This window comes from Nanorana parkeri, unplaced genomic scaffold, assembly GCF_000935625.1.
Source record: "Nanorana parkeri isolate BGI_ZX_2015 unplaced genomic scaffold, ASM93562v1 scaffold3180, whole genome shotgun sequence".
Lineage (NCBI taxonomy): Eukaryota > Metazoa > Chordata > Amphibia > Anura > Dicroglossidae > Nanorana > Nanorana parkeri.
The window spans coordinates 60,756-67,098 of record NW_017309448.1 but is presented as its reverse complement, the minus strand read 5'-3'; positions in this window follow the sequence as shown (position 1 = coordinate 67,098).

The window sequence follows — 6,343 nt, the reverse complement described above, 5'->3', positions numbered from 1 at the left end:
TGTTTGTGGCGTGTTTGTGAGGTTAGTAAATCAACCCCCTTCAGTCCATTAATACGAAGATCATCTATTGGAAGGCGCCTACTCTTAAAGTCAAAGTAGCCTGGAACGCTAGATGCTTCTAAGAATGTGAAGTGATAACATGAGTGCACCACACAGGTTGCAATAAAGTAAAGTCACAAAAACTAACAAAGTTTGGGAAGCTCAAACAATGCTTAAATCAATAGAGGAACTGTATCAAGAGATATGCTGGACTCTTAGGAGTATCTGTAGGAAGGCATGCACTGAGGAATAGCTTCAGTTGCCAGTTTAAATCATTTAGGAAAATATGAAACATGAGAAATCATTTGTTTCCACCAATAGAAGAATGTAAAATAGATACATTTATTTCACGTGAAACCATCAATGTAACTTACACTATATTACCAAAAGTATTAGGATGCCCCTCCAAATCATTGGATTCAGGTGTTCCGTGAAATTTCCTTGCTACTAAATATTCCACGATCAACTGTTAGTGGTATTATAACAAAGTGGAAGCGACTGGGAACAACAGCAACTCAGCCATGAAGTGGTAGGCCACGTAAAATGACAGAGCGGGGTCAGCGCATGCTGAAGCACATAGTGCACAGAAGTCACCAACTGTCTGCAGAGTCAATAGCTGCAGACCTCCAAACTTTGTGTGGCCTTCAGATTGGCACAACAACAGTGCGTACAGAGATTCATGGAATGGGTTTCCATGGCCGATCAGCTACATCCAAGCCTCACATCACCAAGTGCAATGCGTCGGATGCCGTGTTGTAAAGCACGCCGCCACTGGACTCTAGAGAAGTGGAGACGTGTTCTCTGGAGTGACAAATCATGCTTCTCTGTCTGGCAATCCAATGGACGTGTCTGGGTTTAGGGGTTGCCAGGAGAACGGTACTTGCTTAAATGCATTATGCCAAGTGTAAGGTTTGGTGGAGGGGGGATTATGTTGTGGGGTGGATTTTAAGGTATTGGCCTTGGCCCTATAGTTCCAGTGAAGGGAACTCTTAAGGCATCAGCATAGCAAGTCATTTTGGACAATTTCATGCTCTCAACTTTGTGGGAACAGTTTGGGGCCACTTCCTCTTTCAACCTGACTGCCCACCAGTGCACAAAGCAAGGTCCTTAAAGACATGGATGAGCTAGTTTGGGGTGGAGGAACCTGACTGGCCTGCACAGGTAGAACACCTTTGGGATGAATTAGAGCGGAGACTGCGAGCCCGGCCTCACAAATGCGCTTCAGAAAAATGGTCAAACATTCCTATAGACACACTCCTAAACCTTGTGGATGCCTTCCCAGAAGAGTTGAAGCGCAATGGGTGGGCCAACTCAATATTGAACCCTACGGACTAAGACTGGGATGTTATTAAAGTTCACGTGCGTGTAAAGGCCGGTGTCCCAATACTTTTGGTAATATAGTGTATATGTGAATGAGTGTGATTGTGGAACACAATATGTGGGGACTTGTTAAAAATGTCTTGATGCAGGCCAATTTTACACCGCTGTATCATCTGTAGTTGCTTAATTCTTAATGAGAGTTTGATAGAAAATAGCTACCTGAAAAAAAGCCTTGATTTCAAACTGAAGTTAATTATATTGGGATGCTGCTGTTGTATGTAAGCCAAACTAATTTTACAAGAAAAAATCAATGTAACAATCAAATATGTGTTGTCATTGCATCTACATATTGCTTTAAAGCATCCCCCAAGCATGTTATCTAAAGGATATGCATATTTTTAGTGTTACCCTCCAATCCACATTAAAAGACCCTCTCCTTGCTGCATGGTATTTTTATTTTTTTTAAATTTTGCATTGGTCCCCCATGGCAGTTGACAGTAGACATGTGCACAGCAAAAAAAATTGTTTTCGGACGAAACAAATGAAAACAAAAAACATTTTCATTTGTTTCGTTAAAGAAAACACATTTTTATGTTGTTTCGGATTCGGAGGCAGTGAGCCTCCGATTCTGAAACCGCACACTGAAACTGCAGAACGAGCGGTGGACATTTTGGCCTCCTCTCATGCGTGCCTCCATCTTGGAGTGTATCTTGGTATACACCAAGATGGCAGCACCCGCATGTTCGAGCGCCGCCATCTTGGTGTATACCAAGTGTAACAAGGACACTCCACTGTAGTCCAGGTAAATCAAGTAGAATGCAGTTTATTAAAAGGACAAACACAAAATAGCCTGCAGCAGCAGCATAAGACAGTCCTTTATATGGCTTTCCTCATGAGCCCTCACTATGCTCTCCCAGCAGTGTGTCCCAGCGGTCCTAGAGTCACCGACCTTCCTGACCTCTCCCAGCCTTCCCTGGCTGTTCCACGTGTCCCACACGCACCTGAGTCTGCTGTGGCTTTGTGCTTCCTGCACCCACACAACTCCAACACTCCCCTGAGCACTGGGCTGGTTTCCTGATAAGGCTGCTCTCAGCCACCTGATTAGCCCAGGCTGGTCAATGGCAACACCTGGCCCCAGGACTGGAGATCTCATCCCACCCAGAGCTCTACGAAATCTCCAGAGCTCCAGATCCCAGCTACAAATAGGAAAACCTGGACAGACCTGAAAAGCCAGGTTCTTCCTTATAACGTGTTTCACATTCTGGACCCTCTCAGCCCCTCTGGCTGAGAGTCCTGGGTGCCAAAGTCGCCATCCTACACCGTGGCATTGGCTTACACTGCCACACAAGATATACTCCAAGATGGGGACGTGCAAGCGAAGAACGCGCCGGCGGCCGATATGGCCACCGCTCATTCCGTGTGTGACGTCACCATCATGTGATGTTATATGCTCCTCCCCCAAGATGGCGGCGGGCATGTGCAGAATACGCTGAGGGCCAATATGGCCACCGCACTTTCTGAAAACAAATTTATGCATGCCTGAATATAGTTTTTGTATATTCGGGCATATAATAAATTCAGTATTTTCGATTCAGACGAACCGCCGAGTCAACTGAATTTCGTTGTTTTGCCGGTTCGTCCAAATCCGAATGCACATGTCTAGTTGACAGTAGTGTACCTATTAGCCCTAAAGATAACCAGAATTTAACAACAAGTTTCACACTCACCGTATATTTCAATGGGATTTACACAACTAAATTTCCCAACTTTCCCAAACTTTGAATAAGAGTTGCCGAATCCTTGGTAAATTAAACCCAATCAGATTCATCCATCACTATGGAATGTGGCAGCAATGTTATCCATCTGAGTAAGCTCCAGCACCAGACCATATTCTGGATGGATTCCTTCAGCAGGGAGGCAGAGATGGAGCTTTGATTGATGAGTATACCTTGTTAGGGGAAGGGGAGGCTATCAAGAGGTACTATTACTTTGTTTGACAATGTTTCTTTAAATAAGATTTACAATTTTACCCAGCTTTATCAGTAGGCGTTAGCATTGCAGGCTAAAATGTTATAGTGTTTTTAGGGTTAGGGTTTTATTGTTTTAGATTCATCTAACCTTCCAGAAAGACTCAACCTGTTATTCAGCTGGGATCCTCTGTTCTCAAAATCCTTTACTCTATTAAGTTCCTTAAAACGTAAGAAAGCAAATGCCGGTAAAAAAAATATCGTCCCCTATTATACTGATTTTACAATCTTTCTGAGGATTGTTATATTACATGAGGGTTATTGGTATACATATTATGGCAGGTTAAACATTCGTACTTCCTTATTCCTCTTTCCCACATTACAAATGCACATTTACAACAGATATAAAAAATAAACATATATATATTTAAAAAAAACATATGCCAGCAAGTACACCGAGCGTACATGAAGCAGGCATATGCAGATGCTGTGTAGGAACAAACAAATTAACTTTGTTTGTTAGCTTTCCTCTTCATATTCTCATGTAAAAATGATTGCTTGTGTTTTGCAAGCTCTTGCTTACCTCTACCATTTATTGGTATTCAGAGTGGCAGCCCTCCTTCACACCCCCCGACAGTGTATTTGTGTGCAGGGATGCACTGATACCGGGTTTTCGGTATCGAGTACGAGTACCGATATTTATATTTTGGCACTCACTGATACCGAGTACCGATACTGGTACTTCCATTAGCATGGAGCTGGCATCCCGCACATTAAAGAAGCCGGGCAGCGGGTAATGACACAGCTCCATGCTGTTACAGGCTGGCTCAATGCTGATTGGCCGGAGTGGCTTCCCGGCCATCCAGCATCAAGCCGGCCAAACAGCATGGAGCCGTCATCCCGGCCAATAAGGAAGCTGGGCGGGGAGTCATTACCCGCCGCCCAGCTTCCTGTTTGGCTGGGAAGATGGCTCCATGTGCCTTCGCAGCAATGCACTGTATCGAGTACGAGTACCGATATTTATATTTCGACACTCGCTGATACCGAATACCGATACCGAAAGTCCCATTAAGGAAGCCAAGTGACGAGGGTGCACGAAGCCGGCTTTCTGATTGACTGAGGGGTGGATAATGACTCGCCATCCGGCTTTCTGATTGCCCGGCTTCCTGACCAATCAGGAAGCTAGGCAGCGAGTCATTACACGCTGCCTGGCTTCCTGATTGGCTGGGGAGACGGCTCCATGCGCCCTCATCACCAAGTGACGAGAGAGCATGGACCCGACTTCCCAGCCAATTAGGAAGGAGGGCAGCCTGTATTGACTCGCTGCCCGGGTTCCTGATACCGGAAGTTCCGGTATCAGGGGTATCGGAGCATTTGGGCGAGTATGAATACCCAGATACTCGGTAACGGCAATGATACCGATACTAGTATTGGTGCCTCCACTAATTGTGTGCAAAGGCAGAGCTGCTATTTACTGATCATTTTACAATGAATAACAGGGAAGGGGAGAGCTGTTTAAAGTCTAATTACCATCCAAACCTGGTGTCTGACTGATTTTCCTGTGGAGAAAATTTTGGGCTTAAGGCCAAATAAAAGGTTTATAAAAAATGCGAAGAAAGCCTAAAATGTGAGGCATGAAAATGTGCACATGTATACATCATCACTGCACCTCTTCATTACCACAATACATGCTAATCACTTACTAAGGTGGAAATGGACTTTAAGCCCTATCGCTTTGGATAAGCTGGGCAAATACACAGTGACAATGAACTGTTGCTGCTATTTACATTCAGTGGCATTAGAGGTGGTACGGTTTGCATACTGCTACAGCTGTCATGTTTTCCATTGATTGTAAGATAAATGTTCAGCGCAACAACAGAAATGTATACCCGCTAAGGATACACGCTGAAATAAAGGATATGAGCTCTGACACATCTGATGGTGTGACTAAGTATATTCACTTTTTTTGTCTAATTAAACTTGCCTCCTTGTGAAAGGGGACAAAAAGACACAAGTATGTAATACCATAACCCATTGCAACCCAAAAGTAGGGCCATTATAAAGGCAAATTGAATACTATACATAGAATGAATAAGTTCTATAAACCGTAGACATTAAAGTATATTTTTTTCCCTCCCACCAATGTTAGTTTAAGCACTTACCTTAAATGATGTCTCTTAATCCGATTTCTTCTTCTTTCCTGTCCTTTTCAGCTGTCCCTCCAGCGCTGCTGCGAGTTTCCGATCCAGCGCTGACTCCTCTGTCCTCCTCATCTCTCATGTCCCACGGTGTCTGCATGCGGGTGCATGCTGTCCATAGACTTACCTTGTGTCTCTCCTCATCTCCCAGCTGAAAATGTGAACTGCGCATGCACCCACCTCAAGATCCCTTGTGGCCACCCAAGATTTTTCATATTTTCGGATGGGAGCGTGCGGCAAAGACATCTCTTTTAAAGAGTTTTTTTTTTTTTTTTTAAGTTTTTGCATATATCTACTGCTTTCTGGCAGTAGATATATGCAAAAAAACTGGAGGGTTTAATTATCCTTTAAAGTAGAAGGCAAAGCTAAGTTGCAAACCCCTGTACTACGTAATCACACCTACTGCACGTTCTGGTGGGGGAGGTGTAGTACATTGCAATTTATTTGAATTTCACCCCAAATACACCTCCCGCCCACAGTTTGATCACCTGCACCAGAAACCACAGTACCACAATGCTATGTGTTCCAGTGCAGTGCGACTTGGGTCATGACTTAATTACCAAGGACAAATGAGGATCTTGAGGTTACACAGGTTGAGAACCACTGACCTAAAAGATAAAGATGTGAAGGTGGCTCTAAAAGGGATACTGAAACCAGTGGCGGAACTACCGCCAGTGCAGGTGGTGCGGACGCACCAGGGCCTCGGGCTTCTAGGTGGCCCAGCACAGTCCCAGCGCCGGATCGGTACCCAGCGGCCAGCAGGCCCCCCATCTCTGCGCCGAGAGTGTCGGATCATCCGTCACTCCCGGCGCAGAGATG